We start from the raw sequence: 14,515 nt of genomic DNA, 5'->3' as shown, positions 1-14,515 counted from the left end.
AACCAGGCACCGGTGGGTGCTTGTTATCCCAGCTACTGGGGAGGCTGAGGAAAGAGGATTGCTTGAGCCCAAGAGTTTGAGGTTGCTGTGAGCTATGAAGGGTGACAAAATGAGACTTAAATAAATAAATAAATAAACAAAATAAAATAAAATAAAAGGCTGGAAAATAAACATGATTTGTGTGCCTTGCACGCACACATATGCTTGGGCACTAGAAGTAGCAGAGTTTACCAAAAGAAAGGGTCTGTAAGGAATATCAGAAAATTTAAAACCAGGGAAGGCAGTGCAGAGAAAAGTGGATTCCAACAGATCCAGGGATTGATCACCGCTTTCTACATGCCTTCTGGGAAGGCCCTGTGTTACTGGTACTCAAAGTGTATGGGAGAAACATTTACACAGCTGGAGAATATCACCAATCACAAAACGTTTGTCAATCTGAAAAGTTAAAAGCCTCAGGGCAGTAAGAGGGCAGAGAAGTTACGGAGCCAGCCTGGCCTTACCGCCACTCGGGGCCTTCGAGCCTGGCCTCCCTCTGAGCTTCTCCGCGATGGGCAAGGCCCAGGGAAAAGGGACACTGCAGCTGTCAATGGGTGCTCCTGAGACCCCCACAAACAGGGAACAATCCTACACTCCTTATAATACTTTCCTGCCATTAAGTGAGGAAAGAAGAATTAGAAAAAGTGTATTTTTAAATGGTCACAAATATGAACGTTTTATTGCAACATTTACTACCTACTAAATAGAGTAGAAGCTTTTCCTCAGTAGCAGATAAATTTTTTATAACTCCTTCCTTAGCCAAAGTCCAGTGCAGAGGAAGGAGTGGATTAAGTTGTAAAATACTAAGGATGATAACCTAATATATATGTGTATAGAGTTTTTTGAATGATTTAATATGCTTCTCTGTATATAACAAGTAAACCCAGGGGTGAAAATCCAAATTTATTTGTTGAAACTTTGAGAATAATTGAGTTTGGAAGGCAAAGAAATCGGGTGACTGAGTCTGAGACAGAGGCGTCTCCCACAGCATTTGACCTTGTAACACTTCCTCCTTTTTAAAGTACATCTTCACTCGGTTTCTTTTTTTTTTTTTTGGTTTTTTTTGGCCGGGGCTGGGTTTGAACCCGCCACCTCTGGCATATGGGACCGGCGCCCTACTCCCTGAGCCACAGGCACCGCCCTTCACTCGGTTTCTTAAACACCACAGGCCGCTGTTTCCCTCTTACCCCACTGGTCACTTCTCAATTTGATTTTTGAGATTCTCCTCTTAAATGACTGTGAACATTAAGTTACTCCTGGGGCTAACTCTTTTTTTTTTTTTTGTAGAGACAGAGTCTCACTGTACCAGCCTCGGGTAGAGTGCTGTGGCGTCACACGGCTCACAGCAACCTCTAACTCTCGGGCTTACGCGATTCTCCTGCCTCAGCCTCCGGAGCAGCTGGGACTACAGGCGCCCGCCACAACGCCCGGCTATTTTTTTGTTGTTGCAGTTTCGCCGGGGCTGGGTTTGAACCCGCCACCCTCGGCATATGGGGCCGGCGCCCTGCTCACTGAGCCCTAGACCTTGCTTAAATCTATACAATCCTGTGACTTTATATACAATTTGTAGGCTATGACTTCTTATGTACATGCGTGTGTCCGTATATAAAGCCATGTTTTATGTACATATATAGTCTACACTCGTGTGTGTATCCAGACTAGACAACTCCTCTGAGATTCAAACCCCTATGCAAAATTGCCTGTTTGGTAACTCCACATGGACACCTAATTACCTGACAATACTTTCACTGATGACCTGACGTTACTTATTTTTTTTCCTTCCAAACCTACTGCCTTTTCCCCTCCCTACTACCTTCTCGATCACCCTCGCCTCAGCGAGTGGTGCCGTCATTAATACGGTGTTCAGGTAGCCGTTTCCTCCTCTCGTTCTACCTCATGGCACGTCCAACCCCACTGCTATCTGGGGCTTCATTTTTCAACGTTTTGTCCTCCAGAAACTTCCCGCACTTCTACCTTCATCTCCGTGTCTGTGAAGGGGGGGCCTGGACTGACACCCTTTCCATGGTATGTAGGCCACCAAGGATCTGGCCCAATCCACCTCTCCAATATCTTACCTAATCATCTATAACTATTGGTGCCATTTCTATAACTAAGCAAACAAAGAATAAAGTGCAAGCTCTTTTCCTTTGCTTTTGCCATTCTTACTAATGGTATGATCAGAGCTTAGCTCACGCTGAAGAAAGTTAGAGAGAAATTCCTAGTGGAAGTTGTGTCCAATCCTTATGAGACTCGATATACGTTATGATAAATTAAACTTTGCTTTCTAGATTTTGTGCGAGCCCTTCACTTCCTCACTGATAATTTGTATATATCTATATTATAAGTCTGACTTGTGTGAATGAGGATTTTAAGGACTCAATATATTCTACTATAATTTATTTTTAAAGGAATTTCCAAGGTAATTTTGAGAGCATACAATTTTCTTTCTTTCTTTTTCTTTTTTTTTGTTGTTTTTGGCCAGGGCTGGGTTTGAACCCACCACCTCCGGCATAGGGACCGGTGCCCTACTCCTTGAGCCACATTAGGATTATCATAAGGGCACAACAATTCGGCTACATTGTGTTTGTAAGGAAACCTCTGAGTTGTAGTTGAGTCCTTCACCCAGTACTTGTGCCCTATCCTCCTACATTGTACCTGAACATTTCCAGTAAAAATACATTTTACAAAAAGGACAATGAGATAGGTCACTTCCCTCATTGAGTTAAATAATGGGGATAAGAGATAAGCTACAGAAAGCAAAACTGGCAATTCTTCTTTATTTCTGTTTGGGAAAAATATGGCTCTCATCCCCTCAATTTCTAGTTTGACAGACCATGATGTAAGGAAGAAAACTCCAAATAAACAAACAAGAGCCTTTGGCAAGGTTTTCCTAGCAATATATGAAATCAAACACCGAAGAAGCTTTTTAGGAGCCTATAAAATGTTAAACTTACTATAAATTTCTTATTGTACCACGAAAGCATAAGTCAGCCTAATAAATCACTTTGGAGAGCCTCAGTTCTAACTTTTAGAATCAATAATAAAACTGGGCTTTGAGCATAGATGTCCACGTTTGGCACATACGAAGACGGCTGGGGATAAACAATGATGTCAAATGTTGTTCAGGATGCCGAGCTCTTGGAGATTTACAGCATAGGAAGTAAAGCCTCGGCTTCCCTGGTGCCCAGGATCTCACAAGGCCATGCCACTGTGTTCTTCAAACGTTTCATTTTTTTTAACTGCACTCAATGTGCACTTTAGCTACTAGAATATTGAGTGTTTGTTCTAACCAGAGAACTTGGAATACGCTGATGATGACTAGACGTATTATGACTGTAAGTTATGTTTGAGCCTAAAAGCACTGCGCCTTTTGCCCATGTCCACGTTCTCCATTACAGACCAATCACAAGCCTCATCTGGCTGTTCTGCGTCAGAACTTGGCAGGCCTGAACAGAGATGTGCTGTAGCGGGAAACACGTTCTTCAATTATGAAGCTTTTGTATAAAGAAGTCTGTATGGTAACCTGCCAATAATTTTCATTCTTACATGTAAAAATAATATTTTTAATATACTTGATTAAACATGAGACTAATAAAATTTAATTTAAAATTTCTTGTTATTCCTTTAAATGTGCCTACTAAAAAACAAACTTACATGTATGCTTTCATTTTTGCATTATATTTCTACTGGATATGTCCAGTCTATATGCCTTTGAAAAAAAATCATCTCATAATATGGTCAGACAGCCCAGCATCCAACAGCTTTGTCAATGAGTTGACAGATTGGGGGTCTCCCTAGTTTAGGCCCAAAATATGAAAAGAAATGGATGCAGACATAGTAATTCCATTATTGATCACAGTGATGCTCTACTATATTGTGGGGGGAAAGTGTCAAGAAAAAGAGAAGATTATTTGTAGCATTATTCACCTGTCCTGATTTTTTAATATATTCACAGGGATTAAGGAACCTGAAGACACAGTTCTTTCTCATGGATTTAAATGTTCTATTTTACCTTATCCAGAAAAGACTGTGGAAACATTTTCTGTATTGTCTTTTTGTTCATATCAACAAGTACTATAGGTCAAGATAATAGTTCTCATTTCATCTGCATAAAGTGCAGATGCAAAAGTTAAGAACATGAGATGGTACTTTCAAGCTCTGTATTTCAACAATTTTCCTCTCGTCATAACTGTGACCAGGTTGAAGAAGTATTTTCAATCTATTTATCAACATGCATGTACCCAAACATGCACACCCACATACATTGCTGTAAGTCTTTAAACAAACACCCCTTCACAACCAGAAAATTGGCCTGTGCACTCGATCTGCTCCAGTAAAGTGGAGTTTAATATAATCTGGCAATGCTGTTTAGGTTACAGCCTACACATTTTGCCCTTTATTCTCTTTTGCTCTTTTACCCAGAGGAGTCTATCAAGAGACCATGTACAGAAATACCAAGTAAAATATATCATAAAAAAGGAACTCTGAGAACCTAGTGACCTGAAAAAAAATGTTACTTATGAAACTAATGATCTGAGAATGCCTTTAAATTGGAGAGCATCTAGAATAGCAGAGAGACCTTCAAAATGGGCATGTAAGCACTGATCCAGACAAGAGATTAAATAGCACGATATATTAAAAAGCACAAGGTAAAATTAAGTTGGGAATTTTTACTCGATACAGTATTTCACACAGCAGCTGAGAGAGCGTGCCTGCCTGCTGCCTGCCCACCTGCCTGCCTGCCTTCTCGCCTTCCTTGACATTATTTTATACTTTCTTCTTGTTTTGGCGTCAAGTTGTTTTACTTTTATTCTATATACAAAGAAACATTATTACTTATATAGCATATAAAATATATATGTCATAATGCTATAATTATATAGCATGTTAAATATTGATACACAGGTATAAAATATGTCATGACACTATAGTAACTAGAATTTTCTTCAGCTTAACAGAACAATTAATCTAAGGAATAAATGCAAATTGTCTTTGCAGGCTTGTATCCATGTTTTGCCTACTAAATATTTTTTTTTAAAGCATGATGATTTCTGATAACAAACTTCTAAAATAGTTGTATACACATCAGTTCTCAATGTGTATGATTATGACCATATACTAAATTTTTATATTGACCATAGTGAATAAAAGCATTGACTTCTCATTCTTTACTCAATAAAATATGGACAGGCTTTAGCGCCAAGGGGCAAAACCAAGAGGGGACATCCATAACAGTTTGCTAAAGATTAAATCAATACATGAAGTCTTAATGTCGCAATGGCAGTTTTATTTATTTAACAGGAGAAAACATAGCCGTTCTGTCCTTTTCTTATTTAGAGTAGAGGGGCATAGGTTAAATACGCATAATGAATTTGAGTCAGCAATTTCTTTAGATCAAAAAGAAACCCTTGAAACTCAGAAATTTGTTTTTAAACAGATATATTCTCTCTGGTGTACAGTTCAATAGACTTCATTAGAAATTATGGATAAGGAGTTAACAGTGCTGAAGGGACCATAGGCCTATTTATACACAATTTTCAATAATACCAGCCATAGTTATTGCACTAAGTATGTTTTCTGTTTACATAATTAGCTGGTTATTTTTTTTCCCACTTCCTACCATAATCAAATAAACATAAAATGCTACTTGCAAGGTTATTTGTGTTCCCAAAAAAAACTCCATAAAGAGCCACATCAAGACTCAAAATTAAACCTAATTATAAATCAACTTGTTTTCATATTTGCTTTCTAATTCAGGGCCACTAGAGAAAGTGAAAAATGTATTCTTTTATTTCTGATATTGATATTGAGAGTCATTTCTTAGAGCTAAGAAATTTGGGGGTTTTTGGTTTAACAATATTCTCCCAATACATTTTGTATCTTTTAATTTACTTTCCTAATTTGATATAACTTAATAAAAAAAACAGTTCATATTTACTGCAAAATAAATTGGTTAACACAGAAAAGATCACCCATAAGTCCATGTCCCTAAGTAAAAAAATTTTGATATTTTTGCCTATATACGTTTGGTGTCAATACCACAAATTTTGCTTTTGGAGCTTGCATTCTGAACTCATTTTCTCCATCGTGAAATGAGACCTTGCAACCGGACTCGGAATAGTTAAATAGCATGCCATTTATTCATGTAATTTCTTATTTAAAGAAACTTTTTTATTTTTTTCTGCATTATTGGAAATTGTATCATGATGAATTTCTTTTATACATTATTTTTTTCTATTCTTTTTACAATTTATCTGAGGGAGCTTCTAAACAACAGAAATTTATTTCTCATAATTCCGAAAGCTGGGAAGTCAGAGACCAAGGTGCCAGCAGATTCTGTGTCTGGTGAAGAACATTTCCTCATGGGCAGCCCCCTCTAGCCGTCATCATATGGTAGAAGGGGAGAGGCAACTCTCCCAGGCGTCTGTTATAGGGGCTCTCTGTAAAAGACGGTGGGGGTGAGGGGTGGGTAATTAGGTCATGAAAGCTCTGCCCTCAGGACCTCGTCACCTCTCAAAAGGCTCCATTTCTCAACCAGAACTGTAAGGATTAGGATCTGAAAATATGAATTCTGTGGGGAAAGACACAGATATTCAGAACACAGCACGACTAAAAATTCCTACAGTGGGATTTTCTACTTTAAATGGTCTAGTATTTTTTATGTTTCTTCATTCCTATTGCCTCTTAATTTTAGTATTTATATTATTTTATAATACCATCAGTAGTATCAAATAATGTGTTTACCAATCTCCTTAGCTGTGCTAGGAGAAACATGGATAGATTAATAGATAAACAGGTAGATTTAAATTCTTCCAATGTAATAGTTGAAGCATGGTATTTTAATATTTTTATAAGTGAATTTAAACATCTTATATGTTTATCATTAGACATTGAAAATGCCCTTGTGTAAAATGTTTATTTAAAATATTTACCAAATTATAGTTTTAGGTGATTGTTTTTGACAATTAGGTCAATTTGTATTTTGTCAATGATAAAAATAGTGTATTGATCATGTGTAATATGGCATTTTTCCTAGTTTGTCTTTAAACTGTTATTTTCTTACTTTGTTAACAAGCTGTTCTTTTAAATTTTATTATATGCCTTGTGGTTTTTCTTCCTTGTCCTTTTAATGCTTCAGGTACATATTCTTTTTATATTCTCAAAGTGCTATATTTTGACTCTATAGCAAGAGATCATAAAAAGGTCACAGAAAAAAATAACCAACTTTTCATTTGTGTTTTACTCTATACAAAGGTTAATGTAGGTTTTCATAAGGTTGGCTTTAAACCTTGACCATAGATAATAATTGGGAGTGAACTCTTGCTTCTTTTCAGAGTTAGAGAGGAGTGTTGAAAGACTCTGAAAAAATCTCAGAGACGACTCATTTCTGGGACAATGAACAGCTGAAGATAGTGTATAACAATGAATTGAAGGAAATTCAATTCTTTCCCATATTTCAACATTGCAAAATTCTATGAAGTACTTAGTGATAAGAAATACCATTGGTAAAGTATCATGGTTTTCTGTAGCTAATGTTAAAGGATCTGAAGCAAGAAATGTTCATTGCAATGGAATAATGTGACTTCTAAATTTGATGACTCAAAAAAGAGGATCATTCAATGCAGAAAAAGAAATTGTATCAATTCTGCATAGATATGATTTCCTTAAAACATGCTGGCAAAGAATTCTTCCCATCACTAGTTAACCAGGGATCAAGGAATGATACTACAGTGGTGTAATCTGTGCAATCTGATATTGTGCAATCTGATATTGCACTTGAAGTTTAACCATGGAAAACTTCTTAGATGCAAAGGGGTCATTGCATTGCCACAGTTTAAAAGAAAAATACGAAGGGGAACATATCCAGAAATTTGAAAGGACTCTACGTATTACTTGTTTCCAAAATTCTCTCCCTAAAAAGGATAGACATACCAGAGAATTCATCTTACAGACTGCTGTATGAGAGCAGCTGAAATTAGCAGATATTATAGAATTTATATATAGAGAGAGAGTTCTGTGCAGTGTGTTATATAAAATTTCTTAGTTATCCCTAACAGTACTATGAAGTAACTGTACTTCTATATCCATTTTACAAATGGAAATACTGAGATGAGGAATGAACAATGAATGTCTGGTTTTATTGACTTATTTACTTAAACCTAAGAACCAAGGCTCTCGGTCTTGCCTATTTCTCCAAAATACTTGCAAATAAGTTATTAGAGTTTAAAAATATTCCCTATTTTGCTCTCATTTTAAGGATTTCTCTGAAACATGTATAAGTTTTAAATCTTTTATATCTTTTTTTCCCTAATGGTTGTCTTTCATGTTACTTCGCACATAACGTTTTGAGTTCATATACCTCAGGTGAAAAATTGGGCTAATAACATTAGCACCTCTGTCACAACCTCATTGCACATGATTAGTTATGATAATGGGTTTAAAGCAATTTCATTTTGTTTTAAATTATTACACAAATATCACTTATCATGACATCAGACATTCTATTCCCTGTGGCAGTTTGATGTGTCAACGTGACAGGCTACAGTATAGTATCCAGTCATTCAATTAGTTATAGACACAATGTCAGTTATAAAACTACTCCAGGTGTTGCTGTGAAAGGATGTTGGAGAGGTGATTAACATCTACAATTAGATGTCTTTTTTTTTTTTACATATACATGTGTTCATTAGGTTTCCATTTTTGGCCTTCAGAAAATTAAAGAGGCTTAAAATTTAATAACAATAACAATGTTTAAAATGAGGACTAGAAACAAAGAGCTCGTAAAGAACAAACGACCATAAATACGTTCAGAAAAGGAATGAGAGAATTGCTGCATTGAAATATTAAGCAATAATAATAATAATAATGCAAAGAAAGTAACATTCACATTGTCAAATAAGAGTATGTCTATTATAGAACGCTTTGACTCTGACATTCAGTATGGAGTCATCAGTTAACTTCTTATTTTTTTTTAAGTCGCAAAAAAAACCCAACTAATATTTATGAATAAAAATAAAAGATAATTTCAAAAAACAGATCATGCCAAATCTTATAGACAATAGAAAAAGAAGAAATACTTTGAAATCATTCTACTTGATCTGGATACACCTGATATTAAAATTGGAGAGAATATATTATTATAAAGGGGAAATTACAAAGATGTTTCACTTATAAATGAAGACGCAATATCCCAAACAACATGTTAATAAGTTGAATTAAAAATTAATGTTTAAGCAATGTACTTTGGTCAAAATTAAAGCCAATTTATGTGAGAATTAGTCACTATTTTATTTTCTTGTCTTTTTTCTTCCTCTTTTCCTTTCCCTCACCCACTCCCTCCTTCTCTGTCTGGTCTCCCCTTGCCCCAGGCCCCACTGTGTCATTAATTGTCCTCATATCAAAATTGAATACATAGGATTCATACTTCTCCATCCCTGTGATGCTTCTCTAAGAATAATGTGTATCACCTCCATCCAGGTCAGTACAAATGCTGCAAAATCTCCATTTGTTATGGCTGAATAATATTCTATGATATACATATACCACAGCTTACCAATCCATTCCTGGGTTGAAGGACATTTAGGTTGTTTCTACATTTTAGCAATTGTAAATTAGGCTGCGATAAACAGCCTAGTGCAAGTGTCTTTTTAATAAAAGTCTTTTTTTTCCTGGATTGATGCCCAGTAATGGGATTGCAGGATCAAACTGGAGGTCTAGGTTGAGTTCTTTGAGGTTTCTCCATACTTTCGTCCAAGATGATTGTATTAGTTTGCAGTTGTGCCAGAGTGTAAAAGGTTCCTTTCTCTCAACATCTGTGTTGCCTTTTTTTTTTTTTTTTGTGAAAGAGTTTTACTATGTCGTCCGCGGTAGAGACACAGCTCAGAGCAACCTCAGACTCTTGGGCTTAAGGGAATTCTCTTGCCTCAGCCTCCCAAGCAGCTGGGACTACAAGCACCAGCCACAACACTTGGCTATTTTTATAGATGAGGTCTCACTCTGGCTCAGGCTGGTATAAAACCCATGAGCTCAGGCTATCCATCTGCCTCAACCTCCGAGAGTGCTAGGATTGCAGGCGTCAGCCACCATGCCCAGCCTACAATTGTCTTTAAGAAAAGAAGATTTACCTCAACAATCCATGTGGACCTCATCCACAAAATAAAAAAAATAGGTTTTCAGAGGATAAGAACTTCTGCCTCAAGACTCCAACATTAGCTCCTGCTAGACAGTTCCAGTCTCCCAATCTGCCCTATGGATTTCAGAATTGCCAGCTTTCACAGGTGCATAAGCTGACTCTCTGAAGTCTATGTGTGTATCTGTCCCCCTATCAACGGAGCTATCATCTATCTCCTACTAATTCTGTTTATCTGGGCAACCCTGACTCAGAGTGTTCCTTGTCGGTATGAATAGTCCTTTCCACTACTTGCAGTGATCATGCTGAGTGTGACACACATATATTTTTCCCAAGAATCCCTGTAGTGGTCTCTGAGCCTTGGTAATGACTGGATACAATGCAGGGTTTTATGGCACACTTTCTGGATGAAGGACTAAAATACACCTGGGATCCTTCCCGACAGACACAAACAATGTAACCTAATATATATATATATATATATATATATATATATATATATATATATACCCTTAAATTAATTCAGAAAAAAATTAGTAATAAATAGAAGATATTTTTACAATTTCAAAATTCATAAATATATATAAAACATAAAGTATACATGTGTGATTTTCTGTGTATACATATATATATAAGTAGTGTGTATGTTATCTACATAAACTAACAGTGTTGCATTTTACATCTACCCAATCCAAGGCTAGTTTAAAAAGAAATGACATACGGTAACATTCTAAAATTCGTTGTTTCATATAAATATATTTTTGTAACTTTTCCTGCCTGACATTTGTGCTTTAAGTCAAAAGTACTTATGTGAAAGCAATTTTTTTCCCTTTTTTACTCATCTTCTCTGAAATTGTGTAGGAGGAAGCAAATTGCTACCACTCAATCCCTGACATTAATTCAACAGAAACATATTTTGATTTCAGAAGAATTATGGAAACATTCTTTCAGAAGAGAACAATGAAAGATAGCCTTCTGTGTTTAGCACATTCCCTTTTCCAAGTGGCAATGGAGGTAGTAACGACAAAGCAAATTGCTTCCTATTTTTATGTGCTTTTTAAAACTTTGGCACTAACTGATCTGAATCACTAAGACCACATCTGCACCCAGCTAACTGAAAGATTTTACATGACTGTAAAACTGAGAAGAATTCTTCCTCCTTTGATGTTCTGAGGATTATAATGCTTAGGCCACTGCACTGCACACAGTAGGGTCACATCCAGAGCACTGGGGGGAAACTTGGGTTTTCATCTGAAAGATTTTTTTTTTTTTTATTGTTGGGGATTCATTGAGGGTACAATAAGCCAGGTTACACTGATTGCAATTGTTAGGTAAAGTCCCTCTTGCAATCATGTCTTGCCCCCATAAAGTGTGACACACACCAAGGCCCCATCCCCCTCCCTCCATCCCTCTTTCTGCTTTTCCTCCCCCCCCATAACCTTAATTGTCATTAATTGTTCTCATATCAAAATTGAGTACATGGGATTCATGCTTCTCCATTCTTGTGAAGCTTTACTAAGAATAATGTCTTCCACTCCTAATCCAGGTTAATATGAAGGATGTAAAGTCTCCATTTTTTTTAATACCTGAATAGTATTCCATGGTGTACATGTGCCATAGCTTGTTAATCCATTCCTGGGTTGGTGGGCATTTAGGCTGTTTCCACATTTTGGCGATTGTAAATTGAGCTGCAATAAACAGTCTAGTACAAGTGTCCTTAAGATAAAAGGACTTTTTTCCTTCTGGGTAGATGCCCAGTAATGGGATTGCAGGATCAAATGGGAGGTCTAGCTTGAGTGCTTTGAGGTTTCTCCATACTTCCTTCCAGAAAGGTTGTACTAGTTTGCAGTCCCACCAGCAGTGTAAAAGTGTTCCCTTCTCTCCACATCCACGCCAGCATCTGAAGTTTTGAGATTTTGTGATGTGGGCCATTCTCGCTGCGGTTAGATGATATCTCAGGGTTGTTTGGATTTGCATTTTTCTAATATATAGAGATGATGAACATTTTTTCGTGTATTTGTTAGCCATTTGTCTGTCATCTTTAGAGAAGGTTCTATTCATGTCTCTTGCCATCAATATACGGGATTGTTGGCTTTTTTCATGTGGATTAATTTGAGTTCTCTATAGATCCTAGTTGTCAAGCTTTTGTCTGATTGAAAATATGCAAATATTCTTTCCCATTGTGTAGGTTGTCTCTTTGCTTTGGTTATTGTCTCCTTAGCTGTACAGAAGCTTTTCAGTTTAATGAAGTCCCATTTGTTTATTTTTGTTGTTGTTGCAATTGCCATGGCAGTCTTCTTCATGAAGTCTTTCCCCAGGCCAATATCTTCCAGTGTTTTTCCTATGCTTTCTTTGAGGGTTTTTATTGTTTCATGCCTTAAATTTAAGTCCTTTATCCATTTTGAATCAATTTTTTTGTGATTGGTTAAAGGTGTGGGTCCAGTTTCAGTCTTTTACATGTAGACATCCAGTTCTCCCAACACCATTTATTGAATAGGGAGTCTTTCCCCCAAGGTATGTTCTTATTTGGTTTATCGAAGATTAGGTGGTTGTAAGATGTTAGTTTCATTTCCTGGTTTTCAATTCGATTCCAAGTGTCTATGTTTCTGTTTTTGTGCCAATACCATGCTGTCTTGACCACTACGGCTTTGTAATACAGGCTAAAATCTGGTATGGTGATGCCCCCAGCTTTATTTTTATTACTAAGAACTTCCTTAGCTATATGGGTTTTTTTCTGATTCCATACAAAACGCAGAATCATTTTCTCCTAATCTTGAAAGTACAATGTTGATATTTTGATAGGAATGGTATTGAATAGGTAATAGATTGCTTTGGGAAGTATAGACATTTTAGCAATGTTGATTCTTCCCATCCATGAGCATGGTATGTTCTTCCATTTGTTAATATCCTCTGCTATTTCCTTTCTGAGGATTTCATAATTTTCTTTATAGAGGTCCTTCACCTCCTATGCTAGGTATATTCCTAGGTATTTCATTTTCTTTGCAACTATGGTGAAGGGACTTGTGTCCTTAATTAGCTTCTCATCTTGACTGTTATTGGTGTATACAAAGGCTTGTGGACATTGATTTTATATCCTGAAACATTACTGTATTTTTTGATGACTTCTAGGAGTCTTGTGGTTGAGTCTTTGGGGTTCTCTAAGCATAAGATCATGTTGTCAGCAAAGAGTGAGAGTTTGACCTCCTCTGTTCCCATTTGGATTCCCTTTATTTCCTTGTCTTGCCTAATTGTAGTGCCAGAACTTCTAGCACTATGTGGAATAGTAAAGGTGACAGAGAACAACCTTGTCTGTTTCCAGTTCTAAGAGGAAAAGCTTTCAGTTTTACTCCATTCAGTAAAATATTAGCTGTGGGTTTGTCATAGATAACCTCAATAAGTTTTAGAAATGTGCCACCTATGCCTATACTCTTCAGTGTTCTAATTAGAAAAGGATGCTGTATTTTATCAAATGCTTTTTCTGCATATATTGAGAGGATCATATGATCTTTATTTTTGCCTCTGTTAATATGGTGGATAACGTTTATGGACTTGCGTATGTTAAACCAGCCTTGCATCCCTGGGATGAAGCCTACTTGATCATGATGAATGACTTTTTTGATGATAAGCTGTAATCTATTGGCTAGGATTTTGTTGAGAATTTTTGCATCTATATTCATGAGTGAGATTCGTCTCTAATTCACCTTTTTGGTTGGGTCTTTTCCTGATTTTGGTATCAGGGTGATGTTTGCTTCATAGAATGTATTGGGGAAGATTCCTTCTTCCTCAATTTTTTGGGATAATTTCTGCAGTACAGGAATAAGCTGTTCCTTGAAGGTTTGATAGAATTCTGGTGTGAAGCCATCTGGACCAGGGCATTTTTTGGTTGGAAGATTTTTTATTGTTTCTTTGATCTCAGTGCTTGAAATTGGTCTGTTCAGGAGCTCTATTTCTTCCTGGCTGAGTCTAGGGAGAGGGTGTGATTCCAAATATTGATCCATTTCTTTCACATTGTCAAATTTCTGGGCATAGAGTTTCTGGTAGTATTCAAAGATGATCTCTTGTATCTCTGTGGGATCAGTTATTAGTTCCCCTTTATCATTTCTGATTGAGGTTACTAGAGATTTTACTTTTCTATTCCTCGTTAGTCTGGCCAATGGTTTATCTATTTTATTTATTTTTTCAAAAAACCAACTCTTTGTTTCATTAATTTTCTGAATGATTCTTTTGTTTTCAATTTCATTGATCTCTGATTTGATTTTGGATATTTCTTTTCTTCTACTGAGTTTAGGCTTAGATTGTTCTTCTTTTTCCAATTCCATAAGATGGCTTGTGAGATTGTTGATGCGCTTT

This window comes from Nycticebus coucang, chromosome 5, assembly GCF_027406575.1.
Source record: "Nycticebus coucang isolate mNycCou1 chromosome 5, mNycCou1.pri, whole genome shotgun sequence".
NCBI classification, from domain to species: domain Eukaryota; kingdom Metazoa; phylum Chordata; class Mammalia; order Primates; family Lorisidae; genus Nycticebus; species Nycticebus coucang.
This window is presented reverse-complemented; position numbering follows the sequence as displayed.